Here is a 20,106-nt window from a genome sequence, read left to right as displayed (position 1 = left end):
TTGAGTGTGTATCACCTTGGTTGGTCGTCGGTCGGTCGTCTTGTCAGACGACGTGTGTGTTGGCCGGCGATCGGTTATGGGTTGGCTGTGTCTGTGTACCAACTCGTGATTCGTCCTTGTTATTAGACCCCCCATGAACCATGGGCCTTGCCATTGGTGGAGAGGCTTGCGTGCCTCAACGATACAGATAGCCGAACTGTAGGTGCAACCACAACGGAGGGGTATCTGTTGAGAGGCCAGACAAACGTGTGGTTCCTGAAGAAGGGCAGCAGCCCTTTCAATAGTTGCAGGGGCAACAGTCTGGATGATTGACTGATCTGGCCTTGTAACATTAACCAAAACGGCCTTGCTGTTGTGGTACTGCGAACGGCTGAAAGCAAGGGGAAACTACAGCCGTAATTTTTCCCGAGGGCTTGCAGCTTTACTGTATGGTTAAATGATGATGGCGTCCTCTTGGGTAAAATATTCCGGAGGTAAAATAGCCCCCCATTCGGATTTCCGGGCGGGGACTACTCAAGAGGATGTCGTTATCAGGAGAAAGAAAACTGGCATTCTACGGATCGGAGCGTGGAATGTCAATCCCTTAATCGGGCAGGTAGGTTAGAAAATTTAAAAACGGAAATGGATAGGTTAAAGTTAGATATATTGGGAATTAGTGAAGTTCGGTGGCAGGAGAAACAAGACTTCTGGTCAGGTGAATACAGGGTTATAAATACAAAATCAAATAGGGGCAATGCAGGAGTAGGTTTAATAATGAATAAAAAATAGGAGTGCGGGTAAGCTACTACAAACAGCATAGTGAACGTATTATAGTGGCCAAGATAGACACGAAGGACATGCCTACTACAGTAGTACAAGTTTATATGACAACTAGCTCTGCAGATGACGAAGAAATTGAAGAAATGTATGATGAGATAAAAGGAATTATTCAGGTAGTGAAGGGAGACGAAAATTTAATAGTCATGAGTGACTGGAATTCGACAGTAGGAAAGAGGAGAGAAGGAAACATAGTAGGTAAATATGGAATGGGGGTAAGAAATGAAAGAGGAAGCCGTCTGTTAGAATTTTGCACAGAGCATAACTTAATCATAGCTAATACTTGGTTCAAGAATCATAAAAGAAAGTTGTATACATGGAAGAATCAAAAAAATGGTTCAAATGGTTCTGAGCGCTATGGTACTTAACATCTATGGTCATCAGTCCCCTAGAACTTAAAACTACTTAAACCTAACTAACCTAAGGACAGCACACAACACCCAGTCATCACAAGACAGAGAAAATCCCTGATCCCGCCGGGAATCGAACCTGGGAACCCGGGCGTGGGAAGCGAGAACGCTACCGCACGACCACGAGATGCGGACATGGAAGAATCCTCTAGATACTAAAAGTTATCGGATAGATTATATAATGGTAAGACAGATTTAGGAACTAGGTTTTAAATTGTAGGACATTTCCAGGGGCAGATGTGGACTCTGACCACAATCTATTGTTTATGAACTGTAGATTGAAACTGAAGAAGTTGCAAAAAGGTGACAATTTAAGGAGATGGGACCTGGATAAACTAACTAAACCAGAGGTTGTACAGTGTTTCAGGGACAGCATAAGGGAACAATTGACAGGAATGGGGGAAAGAAATACAGTAGAAGAAGAATGGGTAGCTCTGAGGGATGAAGTAGTGCAGGCAGCAGAGGATCAAGTAGGTAAAAAGACGATGGCTAGTAGAAATACTTGGGTAATAGAAGAAATATTGAATTTAATTGATGAAAGGAGAAAATATAAAAATGCAGTAAATGAAACAAGCAAAAAGGAATACAAACGTCTCAAAAATGAGATCGACAGGAAGTGCAAAATGACTAAGCAGGACTAGAGGACAAATGTAAGGATGCAGAGGCTTATCTCACTAGGGGTAAGATAGATACAGCCTACAGGAAAATTAAAGAGACCTTTGGAGAAAAGAGAGCCACTTGTATGAACATCAAGAGCGCAGATGGAAACCCAGTTCTAAGCAAAGAGAGGAAAGCAGAAAGGTGGAAGGAGTATACAGAGGGTCTACACAAGGGCGATGTACTTGAGGGCAATATTATAGAAAGGGAAGAGGATGTAGATGAAGATGAAATGGGAGATGTGATACTGCGTGAAGAGTTTGATAGAGCACTGAAAAACCTAAGTCGAAACATGGCCCCGGGAGTAGACGACATTCCATTAGAACTAATGACAGCCTTGGGAGAGCCAGTACTGACGAAACTCTACCATCTGGTGAGCAAAATGTATGAGACGGACCAAATACCCTCAGACTTCAAGAAGAATATAATAATTCCAATCCCAAAGAAACCAGGCGTTGAACGATGTGAAAATTACCGAACTATCAGTTTAATAAGTCACAGCTGCAAAACACTAACCCGAATTCTTTACAGACAAATGGAAAAACTGGTAGAAGCCGACCTCGGGGAAGATCAGTTTGGATTCCGTAGGAATAGGGGAACACGTGAGGCAATACTGACCCTACGACGTATCTTAGAAGCTAGATTAAGAAAAGGCAAACCTACGTTTCTAGCATGTGTAGACTTAGAGAAAGCTTTTGACAATGTTGACTGGAATACTCTCTTTCAAATTCTAAAGGTGGCAGGGGTAAAATACAGGGAGTGTAAGGCTATTTAAAATTTGTACAGAAACCAGATGGCAGTTATAAGAGTCGAGGGACATGAAAGGGAAGCAGTGGTTGGGAAGGGAGTGAGGCAGGGTTGTACCCTCTCCCCGATGTTGTTCAATCTGTATATTGAGCAAGCAGTAAAGGAAGGAAAAGAAAAATTCGGAGTAGGTATTAAAATCCATGGAGAAGAAGTAAATACTTTGTGGTTCGCCGATGACATTGTAATTCTGTCAGAGACAGCAAAGGACTTGGAAGAGCAGTTGGACGGAATGGACAGTGTCTTGAAAGGAGGATATAAGATTAACATCAACAGAAGCAAAACGAGGATAATGGAATGTAGTCGAATTAAGTCGGGTGATTCTGAGGGAATTAGATTAGGAAATGAGACACTTAAAGTAATAAAGGAGTTTTGCTACTTGGGGAGCAAAATAACTGATGATGGTCGAAGTTGAGAGGATATAAAATGTAGACTGGCAATGGCAAGGAAAGCGTTTCTGAAGAAGAGAAATTTGTTAACATCGAGTATAGATTTAAGTGTCAGGAAGTCGTTTCTGAAAGTATTTGTATGGAGTGTAGCCATGTATGGAAGTGAAACATGGACAATAAATAGTTTGGACAAGAAGAGAATAGAAGCTTTCGAAATGAGGTGCTACAGAAGAATGTTGAAGATTAGGTGTCTAGATTACGTAACTAATGAGGAGGTATTGAATAGGATTGGGGAGAAGAGAAGTTTGTGGCACAACTTGACTAGAAGAAGGGATCGGTTGGTAGGACATGTCTTGAGGCATCAAGGGATCACAAGTTTAGCATTGGAGGGCAGCGTGGAGGGTAGAAATCGTAGAGGGAGACCAAGAGATGAATACACTAAGCAGATTCAGAAGGATGTAGGTTGTAGTAGGTACTGGGAGATGAAGGAGCTTGCACAGGATAGATTAGCATGGAGAGCTGCATCAAACCAGTCTCAGGACTGAAGACCACAACAACAACAACAATTAGACTGCCACTGCCGTTAGCATTGACTAGTTCTTCGTGCAAGTGTTCTTCAAACTGTGTGTAGTTTGTGTTATTTTCACTGACAAGTTATTTTAAATGTTGTCGGCGTACTGGCTCTGAGCAGTCGGTCGGTTGGTGTGCATCAGCCAGGAAATCTCCGCGCGGCGCAATGGGCCAGGACCGCTGGCGGTCTCTACGCAGTGTCGGAGTGTATGGGAGCTGTTCCGATTGCTACGAGGTTCGTGGCTCACCGTCCCAGGACATCAAAGTTGAGTGGTGATTTAATTACCGAAGCCAGTCAGTTCACATTGTGGCGTTGGTTTTCATGGTTCGCTGTTGGGAGTATTCCCGTGAGCAACAGCGAGTGTTTGAGATGGCGAAAGTTTGGCCAACATCCGGTGGTTGGTTGGTTGGTTTGGGGAAGGAGACCAGACAGCGGGGTCATCGGTCTCATCGGATTAGGGAAGGATGGGGAAGGAAGTCGGCCGTGCCCTTTCAGAGGAACCATCCCGGCATTTGCCTGGAGTGATTTAGGGAAATCACGGAAAACCTAAATCAGGATGCCCGGACGCGGGATTGAACCGTCGTCCTTCCGAATGCGAGTCCAGTGTCTAACCACTGCGCCACCTCGCTCGGTCAACATCCGGTGGAGTTTAACTTATTTTTTTTTATTTGAAGTCCAAGTGCAACATCGGAATTTTCCGCCTTGTGGCCGTTAGTGTTCCGGTTACCTGTCCTGGCCGCTGACGCAAGATTCACGCAGTGCCCTTTCCTCACCGTGTTTTCGCTGTCCAACACGTGCTTGTAGTTTTGATAGCTTATGCATACTTGGTTGTGGGCGGCTACGCCTTTTACGTCTTGGCTTTGGAGTTCCTTGTGCACTGGTCGGGTGGAAAGCAAGTCGTCTTGTCTGTGGGTCCTTTGACTGTCTCTTGGTGTGGTTGCAGGTGGACTACCTGTGTCCCGAAAATGAACGTTAATATTTCAACTGCAGACTGACAATTGGAAACTTCTGAGCGCCGCTGGCTGTACTGCCTTTTCTTATTGGTCTTTGATGGTGTATTTTAATGGCCCATAGCCGATGGTTTGAATTCGTATGCTTTTAGTTGGGTTTTAAAGAATGGGCCTTCAGCTGTTTTAAAATTGAAAGTTCCTTACTTGTGAAGTCTTGCATTGTTTGGGTCTTCAGCCTCATTTTAAATGCCGGGTGATCAAAAAGTCAGTATAAATTTGAAAACTTAATAAACCACGGAATAATGTAGATAGAGAGGTAAAAATTGACACACATGCTTGGAATGACATGGGTTTTTATTAAAACCAAAGAAGCAAATTTCACAAAATGTCCGACAGATGGCGCTGGACAGCAAAACGTCAGTGACTGCGCATGACAATCGTGTATAAAAGGAGCTGTAATGAGAGAGAGAATCAGATGCGCCAGCAGTCGCAGCAAGTTGACGTTACCTAAAAAGGCGCTTTTAGTGAAGCTGTATTATCTGAATGGGGAATGTGCTAGTTCAGCGTTACGATCCTATCGCTACAGGAAGGGGATTCGAAAGGGTAAAGGTCCGGTGACAAATGCAGCTGTGGCGAGAATGATTTCGAAGTTCGAAGCCACGGGTTGTTTAGACGATATACCCCGTAGTGGGCGACCGAGCACAAGGCGTAATGCTGCTGAGACAGTTCAGGAAGAAATGGAGACTGTAGCGGGTTCGTCTGTGCACGGGGAAGTCAGCGCTCGTGCAGTCGCACGTCGCACCGGCATTCCGTACACTACTGTTTGGTTGGCACTTAGACGTACCCTCCGATGCTATCCGTACAAAATCCATCGGCATCATGAAGTGTTACCTGGAGATTTAGTGAAGCGGAGGGCATCTGCGGTGTGGGCGTTTCAAAAGTGGCGGAAGATGACGATTGGTTGAGTAACGTGTTGTGGACCGACGAAGCTCATTTCACGCTCCGAGGGTCTGTCAACGCCCACAACTGCAGAATTTGAGCTACCGAAAATCCTATAACTGTCGTGGAAACTCCATTGCACGACGAGAAAGTCACGGTATGCGTTGGATTTACCACATCTACCGTTATCGGGCCTTTTTTCTTCGAGGAAATGCGTGATCCTGGTTTTGTGACGGGTGAGAGGTACGCCGATATGTTACAGAATCGCATCATCCCCAACCTGGCTGATAAACACCTGCTGGAACGTACGATGTTTATGCAGGATGGCGCTCCACCCCATATTGCTAGACGCGTGAAAGATCTCATGCGCGCGTCGTTTGGTGATGATCGTGTGCTCAGCCGCCACTTTCGTCATGCTTGGCCTCCCAGGTCCCCAGACCTCAGTCCGTGCCATTATTGGCTTTGGGGTTACCTGAAGTCGCAAGTGTATCGTGATCGGCCGGCATCTGTAGGGATGCTGAAAGACAACATCCGACGCCAATGCCTCACCATAACTCCGGAAATGCTTTACACTACTGTTCACAATATTATTCCTCGACTACAGCTATTGCTGAGGGATGATGGCGGACATATTGAGCATTTCCTGTAAAGAACATCATCTTTGCTTTGTCTTACTTTGTTATGCTAATTATTGCTATTCTGATCAGATGAAGCGCCTTCTGTCGGACAATTTTGAACTTTTGTATTTTTTTGGTTCTAATAAAAACCCCTGTCATTTCAACCATGTGTGTCAATTTGTACCTCTATCTAAATTATTCCGTGATTTATTCAGTTTTCAAATTTATACTGACTTTTTGATCACACGGTATTTTATTTTGATAAAGCTTTGGGCCTTCTGCCTTTTGAAAATTTATTGTAGTTATGTTTTTCAATAATGGGCCTTCAACCGCTTTAAAATTTAAATTCCTTACTTGTTAAATCTAGGATTGTTGGGGCGTTCAGACTGTGTAAAATATTGTTTAAAGATAAAGCTTTGAACCTTGTGCCTACTAAAAATTATTTAAGTTGTTTTAAGTAATCGGCCTTCAGCCGTTTTTAAATTAAAGTTCTTGTCTTTCAAGTATCAGAATGTGTGGGCCCTTCAGCCTAACTGAAGATATAAAGGACTTCTGCCTTGTGTTTTTTTTTTAAATTAATTTTACCTGCAGTCTTAAATCATGGGCCTTCAGCCGTCTGTAAATTAAACTTGTTTGGTTTTCGAGTGTTAGATTTGTTGGACCTTCAGCCAATTTATGGAACTTACTTACGTGAGGCCATCTGCCTTCTAAATATTCTGTTTTGAGGCTGAATTTTAAGTTAATGGCTTTCAGCGGTTTTTAAATTTAAGGGGTTGTACCCGTAGGGCATAAGACAGTGTAACCTATTCAGCCGATAACTAAGGTCAAAAATTTTTGCTGTATTGTTTGGACAATTAACTAAAGTTATATGTGTTTGAGTATACCTGACAGCCCTCTTTTGGCCCCTTTCCATAATTTCAGCTACCTGTTCTGTCCGGTGGACTTCAGCAGGGCGTCTCATGCGTGATAAGTTAAACACGACTCAACAATAGCGCAGTGTTAGAATGCTTGCTCTAGCATTGCCACAGTGTAAAAAAAGGGGGAGATTCGTGCATGAGCGACACTATAGAGAGTTGATTAGGATATGCCTGTCGTCCAGTCGGTGGATTAATCGAGGCGCTGTGATGGTAGGTTTTACACCTGTACCCTTCTGTTGACTATGAGTAACAACCCAGCTGTAATCATGCCGCGTGGCGAGAGAATGAAATAGGAGCGTATTTGTTCTAGATATAGAATGGATGCAATATTTGAGTTAATACCACATCAACGCTTTTTAGCGAAAGTACGATCTATGGCGTGGGGCCTATAAAGGAAATTTGTGACTGGAGTGAGGATTTTTGGTTGGGAGGATGCAGAGCGTTATCTTGGATAGAGTCATCGACAGATGTAGAAATAACTTCAGGTGTACCTCAGGAAAGTGTTCCTGTTCATGTGATGTACTTATGAGCTGAGAAATATTTGACTGATTTCTTTCATTTTTTAATTTCAAGTTTTATTCAGAAAGCACGATCTTACTGAGTCCTCTTTTGTCTTCCTAACGTACTTGATTCAAAGGATGCCTCTTTGACATTTAGATACCGCACCAATGTATCTTTTTACGTGGAAATAGCTATGTCTTGAACGGGTGAAATTTTTGACACTTGATTTACAGCAGCATTTTGTGAAATATTCCGATTTTTCCTCAGCTTATTAATTAAGTTTTCGTTAATTACCCTGATTACTTTCAAGCAGTCAAATATTTTCACGCAGAACTAGACCTCATGCTGGTCACTTTGATACCCCGTTTACCTGTTTCTCTCCCTTTGTTTGGCTATGAAAATTTGGACAAAACCTCATGGTGTAAGTTATAGGGAGTCTTGTTTTCGCTCTGCTCACGCGTTTACAAAAACGTATCGAGTGTTAATCATATGATAAAATAGTCCTTTCTGCTTGCTGTTATTTCCAAAATTCGTCATTTCAGTACCTTGAACCTTTTATGAGATACGATGATTTTTACGACCACTTGAATCCCGAAGCGGAGGAAAGGTTAGGACGCACCCCTAGCGACACGTCCGTGGATATAACAACCAATATCTCAAGAATGAAAGAGAGATATCATTCCGGTTTCAACTTTAAATACAATTTAGATACATTGGTTACATTTCATACGCAATAATGTATGGCCTTAAATGAACTATACGGAAAGTCTACGCAATGTGATTTTACCTCTGCAAATTCTTAAAAATTTCGTGCAGCCATGTACTCAATTTCGTGCAGCACAGTAACTATGACGAATAACGAAAATAAATTCAGACCTTTATCGTTTAAAGATATCAAGCTATAGGTTGCGGAGGAATCAAATTTTTCCACCGAATGGTTTTCTTAAAATCGGATGTTAAGTAATTCATAGCTGCCGTCGCGTCCGCTCCACTGCTTTGCCGAGAAGACACTCCAACATTCTGCGTGGTGTCAGTTGTTCTATATCGTGTCTCCCTACCACTTTCGCGCAACGACGCTCTGAGCGTGTTTTTTAGGGAATTGACTAGTTTGAACCTGGGACCTGTTGCTGGTAAGGAGACGCCAGACCACACATGACATGTAGAATTCAGAAGAGTTCAGTGAGACTAGCGATGATATAACCAAATACTTAATGATTTCAGCGTCAGCTCCACTGTACTCCCTGTAAAAGAATCTTAATACTAACTAAATTTAGTGGAAGGGGATTCAAGGCTTTCCTATTTTTAGTTAGGTGGTAAAATAACGTCGAAAAAGCAGTTAAGTTTACCACTGGAAATTTTATTCTACTCACAAAACATTGTTTATAAATTGCACTATTGATAAAAGGAAATGTTTTAATACAGGATGGTAAAAACCAACTGCGTTCAACAAAAATGTGGACGAATATTCCCTGAATGGGTTTCCAAGTTCTACAATGGATCGAAGGATGACCTATGCCATATCACATCTATAATCTAGGTTTAAATTAAGTTTCACAAAAGAGAAAACTATCAAAATGGTCTACAGTGACCCTCAATTATCTTTAATTACTTATCTAACTTGTCGTAAATTACAGTGGCTGATGTGGCTTCTCAATAACTATATAACAGAAAAATCATCGCGTTTCAGATTTTTACTTCAAGTGGCAAATGTGAACACCATGAGCTTAAATTGACAATCGACACTAGTATTACGCAAAAAGGGGGTGTAACAGATGAGACTTCTGCAGTTCTGAGTGAAGCTTTATGCGCTGTTATGCGGCATCGCGTGCGTTCATTACCTTGTTGGTGTTCGTCAGGGGGCGGCAGCAGCACAGCTCCGCTCACCTCGCCGTCTCGGAAGCATCTCTCTCCTAACTCCTCCTTACTACAATTTACCGAAGTTGGTTTAAAAAAACTATCTGGCTGTGTTTTCATCTGACCAATCAGGGTCTCAATGTTAACCTTAAGCTCCGCCTACAAAAATTCTGTCTATCCAATGAGAAACGTTATACTTTTCGTGGTGGGGCAATGTTTTTAAAGTTTGCAACATAACAGAGACGCGAAAAAGTCTCACGCTAAAACTTGCAGCTGGTGTGGTCCTTTTAGTGTTATCGTAAGATCTATACTGTTCTTCTGGAGGTTTCTATCTTTTAACATGGACTGGAGGGTGGTCCTGACGTAACAGATACGCGAAAAAGTCTCACGCTAAAACTTGCGGCTGGGTGTGGCCCTGTTTGTGTTATTGCAAGATCTACCTTGTTCTTCTGGAGGGCTCTAGCTTTTAACATGGGCTGGGGGGTGGTCCTGACGTATCAGAGACGCGAAGAAGTCTCACGCTAAACTTGCGGCTGGGGTGATCCTAGCGTTTAGCTGGCAACGTGGGTGTCCGTCCCTTATCGTAGGGCCTTCCAGCTTAACACGGTTCTGCTCTCGGCTTCTCGTTTCTCCCCTCGGAACTGCGTCTGTCTCACGGTGGGAAGGTATAACATGCATTTAGGCATTCTTGTGTTAGTCTGTGGTATTCCATTTGCTCACTCGTTACTCGTATTCCTTTGGTTAATTTAAAGTTACTATTTATTCGGAGCTATGTGACATACTACTGGATTTGCTTATCATGTCAGGGTTTTCATGGCAGGTGTTGGACTTGCCTGACACCTTACAACACGAGGCTGTCACTCTGTGTCGCGCGTACTGCAGCGACAAGATTCAAACACGTTTGAATTCAAATGTCGCCAGTTGCAGCGGCAGACAGGCAGCGACACAGATGTCGCTCACGTAGGACACTTCCGTAACTACATCTGCAGTTATGTTTTGTCGCCTGAGCCGGCAGAAGTGGCCGAGCGGTTCTAGGCGCTACAGTCTGGAACCGCGCGACTGCTACGGTCGCAGGTTCGAGTCCTGCCATGGGCATGGATGTGTCTGATGTCCTTAGGTTAGTTAGGTTTAAGTAGTTCTGTTCGAGTCCTGCCATGGGCATGGATGTGTCTGATGTCCTTAGGTTAGTTAGGTTTAAGTAGTTCTAAGTTCTAGGGGACTGATGACCTCAGATGTTGAGTCCCATAGTGCTCAGAGCCATTTTTTTTTTTTGGACCTGTTCGCTGGTCTACCAAACCGATTTGACTCCGTGCCACGACTATGCATGACAGACTATGTCAAATGTTTAGACGGCCGACTCAAAACAAATAAGTACACCCACGCATCACTTGGTGTGTGCGTGATGTTAGAAGCAGTACCTCTGATGGTTCAGATGGTGACTGGCACAGGCTCAAAATGGCACACTAGCAAAGGACGCAAGTCTCACAATTTAGGTTCTTTACTAGCGAAGTGCCAGTACAAGAGTGACCTCTTCTCTTTCTCTCCACTTCCCTCGCCAGCTCGGTAGCAAAGCACTTTTATATCTTAGACTACTCCCACTTTAGCACAAGCCAATCACGACCTGGAGTTCCACATTCGAAGATGCGAGACTGCCCCTTGCTCTGCATACACAGATTTGACCAATCAGAGACTTTAAAGTTAATTGGGAGAAAAGGAAAACAAGATTCAGCTTCGTAGCCTCCCGGGCGCTGATGACCACGCAGTTGAGCGCCCCACAAACCAAACATCATCATCCTCTCGTAGCCTCCTTCCCACGCATTTACACCGTGTCTGCTGCTAACAACATGACCAGGATGGAACCACGGCCCTCCCCTGTTGCGTCCATTTCGAACTTTCCAAAGAATGGCCATAAACTCGCTAAAAGCCTCGTGCCTTCACAAATATGTTTATTCTGGCCGTCTGGGCGCCAGTGACCTTTCCCACGGAAATTCGCAGAAAGCTCACAGTCATCTCATTGGTTTCCTGCCTAACAAGGGCCCATCCTCTGCTTTATTGACGGTCTTCAATGCTCTGCCCATTGCAGCGGTGACTTCTCGGCGGCCGGCCGCGGTGGCCGTGCGGTTCTAGGCACTTCAGTCCGGAACCGCGTGACTGCTACGGTCGCAGGTTCGAATCCTGCCTCGGGCATGGATGTGTGTGATGTCCTTAGGTTGGTTAGGTTTAAGTAGTTCTAAGTTCTAGGGGACTGATGACCTCAGATGTTGAGTCCCATAGTGCTCAGAGCCATTTGAACCATTTTTGAACTTCTCGGCGCTGGTCAGCCTACGTGGACGTGGCCGCCGACCGACCGGCGCCATCCGACGTGTCTGCACAATGAGACCACGGAACTCGGCAGTCCACAAATGTTTTCACCCAGTTCCGCAGAAAAAACGGTCCCTTCGGCCCTCAGCCGCCGTACGCTTTTACTGCAATCGTTTAAATCGGCACCCTATTCCTTTGAACGCAGGTAAAGCTTACTGCTCTTCCTTCACTAGAGCACACAAGCAAAAGCGTTAAACACTGCCCATCATTTCATCATGATGTATGAAGTCAGATTGTATCCAGGTACTGCAACCAAGTAATAAAGATCAGCCGCGCGGGATCAGCCGAGCGGTCTAAGGCGCTGCAGTCATGGTCTGTGTGGCTAATCCCGGCCGAGGTTCGAGTCCTCCCTCGGGCATGGGTGTTTGTGTTTGTCCTTAGGATAATTTAGGTTAAGTAGTGTGTAAACTTAGGGACTGATGACCTTAGCAGTTAAGTCCCATAAGATTTCACACACATATTTTTAAATAAAGATCAACTTCCCTAAGAACATTACACAGCATAACACCGTATTAGAAGTGAGAGTGTCCTGCAGTCTCTCAAATGCTTTTGTCATTATGGTCAGACATGCGAAACAACGATGAAGAAGATCTGATATACTCCGCCATAAGACCTCTAGTTCATCTCTTTGCTACACGTTAACCTGAAATGAATCACGCTGCTTTTGCCAAAAGTGTTGTCGAGTCGATACCTATTAAATGACTCAATGTGCACTGCGTGTAACAATGGTTGTACATAGCAAGTTTTCAAACGACAAGAAAGAAATATAAAGTTCGAGGACTATGTAAAACAAAATGTTATTTTCAGTTTAGTTCCTGTATTTTAACTGAGGAAGCATGGACGGTTAAAAGGGTATTATTTGAAATTTTAAACATGTCCCTGTTAAACACTGTTGAGCCAACAATCACCTGGACACAAATACGGAAACATAAAACTGTCATAGTAAATTAAACAATTTTAGCTAGGTATGGCTTCTGTGTTAAGTGCATTTAAAAGAGTGACGACTGATGTAATGTTTTCTGAAGCAATGATTTCCTGAATACATTCATGTTGATCGAAAAATAACTGCCCCAACAATGTTCTGTCAGCCTTGAATTGAATTTCTGCATTGTGACTCTCGAAATGAAAAATCATCCCTAGCACGACACTCAAATATTTTCGATGGAAGCAAATGCAAATGCGTTACCTCGTTCAGCCTACCCTGAGATGGGCGAAACGCCATTCTGAAAGTAAGTCTCCACACTGTGACTGCCAACAGTACAAGTCAAAGTCAAAAGTGCGCGCCGGGTCAAAAACAGGCAACCCAGAACAGTGACGTTATCCACAACATAACAAATTAACTCTGGTACTCCCCCACCCATGTCGTCTAGAACAAAACTCCCCGAGGCAAAAATCCAAAAAACTTACTGCCACTTCCTCACACAGGCACCATACAAACTAACACCAGGAAATATCGATAGAGGAAAAGAAAATGTACTGTCTATAATCAAGAGTTGTTCAGAAGTCTAGAAGACTCTTTGCTGAAGGCTTCCAGCGCGCAGCCTATATCCCGAATGACTCCCAAAGGTCCTCCGTAAGCCTCGTTTCGGAGGCTTCACTAGCCAGTTCAGTGGAGCTGCTCCCTTTGTTGCAAATTTGAACGAACTGAAATTCTAAAAAGTCGCACATATGGTTGCATACCTCAGTCCTGTTCCTGCTCTTCGTCGACCTGGTATCCCGCTGCGACAAAAATTCCTTACATCTCGACACCGTCACGGAAATATTGAAACAACAGATAGTGGCACATACAACGGAGCTGAAACTGTGACTTGCGTCTGATGTGCTTCGTGGAGTTCGAGGATTCTTCCTTGCAATACAGCATACGAATGTCGCCTCCGGATATATAAAAGATGCGATCCCTCAACAGGACAATTGCATGTAACTGTGCATGTTATCTTGCGCCGTTGTCAGCGTTTCTGGATGTTATTACTCGCAGCAATGATTGTCACACATGCATACATTGTTCTTAAGAATTTGATTTTTCCTTCCTGAGATCCTCCTGAATCGTCTTTATTACAGTGACATCTGGTACACCTGCCTAATATTGTGTAGGGCTCTCACGAACATGCAGAAGTGCAGCAACACGACGTGACATGGACTGGGTGTGGGATCCGTACCAGATCGGGTTGACGGAGGAGATAGAGAAGATCCAAAGAAGAGCGGCGCGTTTCGTCACAGGGTTATTTGGTAACCGTGATAGCGTTACGGAGATGTTTAACAAACTCAAGTGGCAGACTCTGCAAGAGAGGCGCTCTGCATCGCGGTGTAGCTTACTCGCCAGATTTCGAGGAGGTGCGTTTCTGGATGAGGTATCGAATATATTGCTTCCCCCTACTTATACCTCCCGAGGAGATCACGAATGTAAAATTAGAGAGATTAGAGCGCGCAGGGAGGCTTTCAGACAGTCGTTCTTCCCGCGAACCATACGCGACTGGAACAGGAAAGGGAGGTAATGACAGTGGCACGTAAAGTACCCTCCGCCACACACCGTTGGGTGGCTTGCGGAGTATAAATGTAGATGTAGATGTAGAAATGTCTGAAGTAGTGCAGGGGGGAACTGACACAATTAAACCTGCAGGGATGTCCTTAAATCCGTAAGCGTACGAGGGCGTGGAGGTATCTTCTGAACAATACGTTGCAAGGCATCACAGATATGCTCAATAATGTTCATGTATGGGGAGTTTGGCGGCCAGCAGAAATGTTTAAAGTGAGAAGAGTGTTCCTGGAGCCACCATGGAGCAATTCTGGACGTGTGGGGTGCCGCATTGTCCTGCTGGAATTGCCGAACTCCGTCAGAATGCCCAATAGACATGAATGGATGTAGGTGATCAGACTGGATGCTTACGTACATGTCACCTGTCAGAGTTGTATCTAGAGGTATCAGGGGTCCCATATCACTCCAAACTCCAACTATACACACCCCACACCATTACAGAGCCTCCACCAGCTTGAACAGCCCCCTGCTGACAAGCAGGGTCCATGGGTTCATGAGATTGTCTCCATATCCGTACACGTCCATCCGCTCGATACGATTTGAAACGAGAATCATCCAAAAAGGCATGTTTACAGTCATCAGCAGTTCCATGTCGATGTTGACGAGCCCAGCACTCAGTCTTCAGGCCACAAGTGGCCCATCGGGACCATCCGACCGCCGTGTCATCCTCAGATGAAGATGCGGCGTGCGGTCAGTACACCGCTCTCCCGGTCGTTATGATGCATTTCTTTGACCGGAGCCGATACTGTTCGGTCGAGGTGCTCCTCAATTAGCTTGAGGAGGCTGAGTGCACCCCGAAAAATGGCAACAGCGCATGCCGGCCTGTTGGTCACCCATCCAGGTGCCGGCCACGCCCGACAGCGCTTAACTTCGGTGATCTCAGGGGAACCGGTGTATCCGCTGCGGCAAGGCCGTTGCCTGACGAGCCTAGGAGAGGCGTAAAGCTTTGTGTCGTGCAGTCATCAAGAGTACACGAATGGGCCTTATCTCGTCGTGACCGTGACATCCAGAATGGGGCAACGCTGCGACAACCCAGCAACAAATGGTTCAAATGGCTCTGAGCACTATGGGACTTAACGTCTGAGGTCATCAGTCCCTTACAACTTAGAACTACTTAAACCTAACTAACCTAAGGACATCACACACATCCATGCCCGAGGGAGGATTCGAACCTGCGACCGTAGCAGTCGCGCGGTTCCGGACTGAGCGCCTAGAACCGCTAGACCACCACGGCCGGCGCAAACCCAGCAACAGAAGCGAGATAAGTGGCAGTGCCTTTATCAATGATGTTTCGTTGAATGGTTCGCACGCTGACACTTGTTGATGCCCCGACACTGAAATCTGCAGCAATTTGCGGAAGGTTGCACTTCTGTCACGCTGAAGGATTCCCTTCAGTCGTGCAGGATCTTTTTCAAGCCGTTGAGATGTCGGAGATTTGATGTTTTACCGGAATCCTGATATTCACGGTACACTTGCGAAATGGTCGTATGGGAATATCCCCACTTCATCGCTACCTCGGAGATGCTGTGTCCTATAGCTCTTGCGCCGACTATAGCACCACGTTCAAACTCACTTAAATCTTTATAACCTGCCACTGAAGCAGCAGTAACGGATCTAACAACTGAATCAGACACTTGTTGTCATATATAGGCGTTGCCGACCGCAGCACAATATTTTGCCTGTCCCGGTGGAAACAGAAAACAAGGCTATTTATGGGCAGCTTCATAACAAATACTAGTGTCCGCTGTGTGTCTGGAATTCTATGGATCATTCGAAATTACGTTAATAACGATGATCTTACTCTGATGCGGCAAAAAAACAATGTATTTCACACGAAATATTGTTGAAGAAAAAATACATTCAACATGGACTGTGATTCCATTATGTTGCCACCATCGCATTTATCTGACGTAGCTATCAAACGACAGCTTCTTGATAAGGAGCGCGCCATTTTGGTGTAATTTTTGTTGTTAACCTCAGTAACGTGTCTGTACTGCAATAATCACAAACCAAAGTGTGGTATCGATAGCAAAGCATAGTTTCAATGGTTGGCACTACCACGAGACACAGACGACAGCGCCCTCTAGCCGGTGCTGTCGAGTTCTACGAGCTCCGCGGCTGCTTCGCCCATTTCATCAGGTGCAGCCAGCCAGGAAACTTCGCTTCAGTTTGCTCTCCATACGACGGGTCGAAGACTTCGCATCTGTGCAAAGTTATGTATTCTTCCTTGCACCAGTAAACCATTTTTATTCACTGCAGTACCGACGTAGTTTTCCTGCTCCTTCTCCTACCCACGCGCCGCCTTCCAGGCGGGATACAAAACAAAGCGTTCGCCGGTTGATGTTAATAATTATACAACTTTCTGGCGCAGTGTTCGTCATACCCCGGAGTTATTTGAGATGTCGTTCATCTCTCTAGAAGCGTATTTTTGTAGCGCTATCATATGCACACACAGAGTATCTTCGGTTGGAAGCATCAGAACTTTTTTTAACTGAGCAGGCGATGCTCGCCCGTCACCCGACGGCAAGTGCTGAAGTCAGCGATGGAACCTGCTGCATCCCATATAGGGCGAGTGGAGAGGGGTCTGGGTGGAGGCGTTGCCCGCTGCCTGCTGCCCACGCAAGACCTCCCGAGCCCACGCTTGCCTTCACAGCTCATCTCTGCCACTTACCTCGCCTCTGTCGCTGGCCTGTCGCAGCATTGCCCCATTCTGAATGTCGCGCTCACGATGAGAGATATTGTCTGGGGGCACTAGGATGCGCTGGTCTGTGGCAGTGATTATGATGCACAAAAATTTCGTTTGGTCCAAGGGCAAAATGGGTATTTGTAGGTCGAGAATATTTATTTATTTTATCCAACGTATCAAAGTAAACGCCACGCAACACTTCATGAGCCGTGTATCGACTCGTGCTACACCTTGTGTTTAAATGGCATTGGTTTTCCTTTTCTTCCCCTGACATGTTTGTTTGATATGTTGTCTGTCATTAAGTCAGGGCCGGCCGAAAACTGCACATTGTGCAGACGTGCGAAAGTGCTGCACATGTGCGCACGTGTGCGACAGCGACATCTGTTATTAGACATGTGTGCTAAATGAACGGCGGCGGCTCCACTTCCCTGTGGTACAAGCAAGAGCGCAACATATCCAGTCTCGTTTATCCCTGGTGGCCGTAACCTTAACAGAGAAGTACTGAGAAATGGCAGGTACTGTGAAAAAGCTAAGGACGGGAGATCTATGTTCTCAGTCGTTTAAAAATGACTGGGAACAGCAATTCCTTTTTGTAGCCGTTGGTGAAAACTCACAGTGTTTGCCGTGCCGCAGAATAATAGGCGTCCAGCGTAAGTTTTCAATTGAAAGACATTACAATAAATATCACAAAGACAAGTGTAGTGTACTCAACAGTGAAGAACGGCAAGCGAAATTAAATGTCCTTCAGAAAATGGATGAGACACATCAACTCGATTTTACTGTACGTCGAAGTAATTGATACTTCTTGAACTCTTAGTTTCTTGTGTTACATTTATGTCTGTTTTACTGTACGCTGTACAATGTACTGTTTTCAATTTTCCAGAATGACAACCACACTAAATCTTCACTGCGAGCAAGTTTCAAAATCGCATTAAGAATTGCACAATCTGGGAAACCCTTTTCCGAAGGGGAGTTTGTGAAAGGGTGTCTGATGCTGCAGAACTTGTGTGTCCCACGAACGTTAGCAGGTTTCAAGAAATCAGTCTATCCAAACAAACAGTGACAAGACGTATCAGTGCTATGGCCGGCGATCTGCACAGGCAGCTAATAAATAAGGCTAAATACTTTGTTGCTTTCTCTGTTGCGCTCGATGAAGCAACAGATCTTGCAGTTACAGTATATATATATATATATATATATATATATATATATATATATTCACTACATGAATGCTGACGGCTGCGGCGTGCACGCTGTCAGCCGGAAGTTGCACATGTGCAAGAGCACCGCACGCGTGCAGAATTTCTGGCCGGCCCTGCATTAAGTGGCTGCTTGGTTGTCTTTTCCCTCGGCTATCGATATCTGCGGTTTTGCTTCCGGGAAAGTGCTATGGAGGAAGTGAGATCTTTGACCGGTGGTGCCGGCCGGTGTGGCCGAGCGGTTCTAGGCGCTTCAGTCTAGAACGGCGCGACCACTACGGTCGCAGGTTCGAATCCTGCCTCGGGCATGGATGTGTGTGATGTCCTTAGGTTAGTTAGGTTTAAGTAGTTCTAAGTTCTAGGGGACTGATGACCTCAGATGTTATGTCCCATAGTGCTCAGAGCCATTTGAACCATTTTTTTGACCGGTGGTAACTTCGTGTGGTGGCGTGGAAGTAGAGGTGTGCTCCCAGAGAGCCTGGTGGACACGGGAGGGCAATGTGGCTCGCCAGCGCGGACCAGGCGTGGTCGGTTGTACCTAGTCATTAGACCATGCAATGCTCTGCCACAGTGCCAAAGTCCAGTGCCGATGGCCACATGGCCTTTTCAGTCGTAGTTGCCAATGATGTCTTGTTGTTGACATCGACACATCCAAGGATCGTCATCTGCAGAGGCCCATCGTAAGGAGTGTTCGGCGCACTGTGCATTCAGACACACTTGTTCTCTACCCAGCATTAAAATCTGGTAGTTCCGCCACTGTTCGCCACCTGTCCTGTTTTACCAGACTATCTAGCCTACGGCGTCCGACGTCTGTAACAAGGTGTGGCCGCCCAACCCCAAGGCGTCTGGACATGGTTTCACCTTGGTTTCGCCACGTGTTGAAGACATTCACCACAGCACTCCTCGAACACCTGAAAAGTCGTGCAGATTCAGAAATGCTAGCGCCAAGCCTTTGGGACATCACAATCTGCCCTCACACGGACAGCATGCTCACTGATACTACATGCACCATGCGTGTGTCTGGCTAGCAGTCATTTCTCGACAGGTGACGTTGCTATCGCCTGGACGGTGTTATATGGATAGTAGGTTGGCGGATATACGAGGTGCATTCAACTTCTAAGGCCTCCGATTTTTTTTTCTAATTAACTACTCACCCGAAATCGATGAAACTGGCGTTACTTCTCGACATAATCGCCCTGCAGACGTACACATTTCTCACAACGCTCCATGGCAGCGGCGAAGGCTTCTTTAGGAGTATGTTTTGACCACTGGAAAATCGCTGAGGCAATAGCAGCACGGCTGGTGAATGTGCGGCCACGGAGAGTGTCTTTCATTGTCGGAAAAAGCCTAAAGTCACTAGGAGCCAGGTCAGGTGAGTAGGGAGCATGAGGAATCACTTCAGAGTTGTTATCACGAAGAAACTGTTGCCTAACGTTAGCTCGATGCGTTGTCTTGGTGAAACAGTGCACGCGCAGCCCTTCCCGGACGTTTTTGTTGCAGTGCAGGAACGAAATTGTTCTTCAAAACATTTTCGTAGGATGCACCTGTTACCGTAGTGCCCTTTGGAACGCAATGGGTAAGGATTACGCCCTCGCTGTCCCAGAACATGGAAACCATCATTTTTTCAGCACTGGCGGTTACCCGAAATTTTTTTGGTGGCGGTGAATCTGTGTGCTTCCATTGAGCTGACTGGCGCTTTGTTTCTGGATTGAAAAATGGCATCCACGTCTCATCCATTGTCACAACCGACGAAAAGAAAGTCCCATTCATGCTGTCGTTGCGCGTCAACATTGCTTGGCAACATGCCACATGGGCAGCCATGTGGTCGTCTGTCAGCATTCATGGCACCCACCTGGATGACACTTTTCGCATTTTTAGGTCGTCATGCAGGATTGTGTGCAC

This window comes from Schistocerca cancellata, chromosome 7 (assembly GCF_023864275.1).
Source record: "Schistocerca cancellata isolate TAMUIC-IGC-003103 chromosome 7, iqSchCanc2.1, whole genome shotgun sequence".
NCBI classification, from domain to species: domain Eukaryota; kingdom Metazoa; phylum Arthropoda; class Insecta; order Orthoptera; family Acrididae; genus Schistocerca; species Schistocerca cancellata.
Note: the sequence above shows the minus strand (reverse complement) of the source record.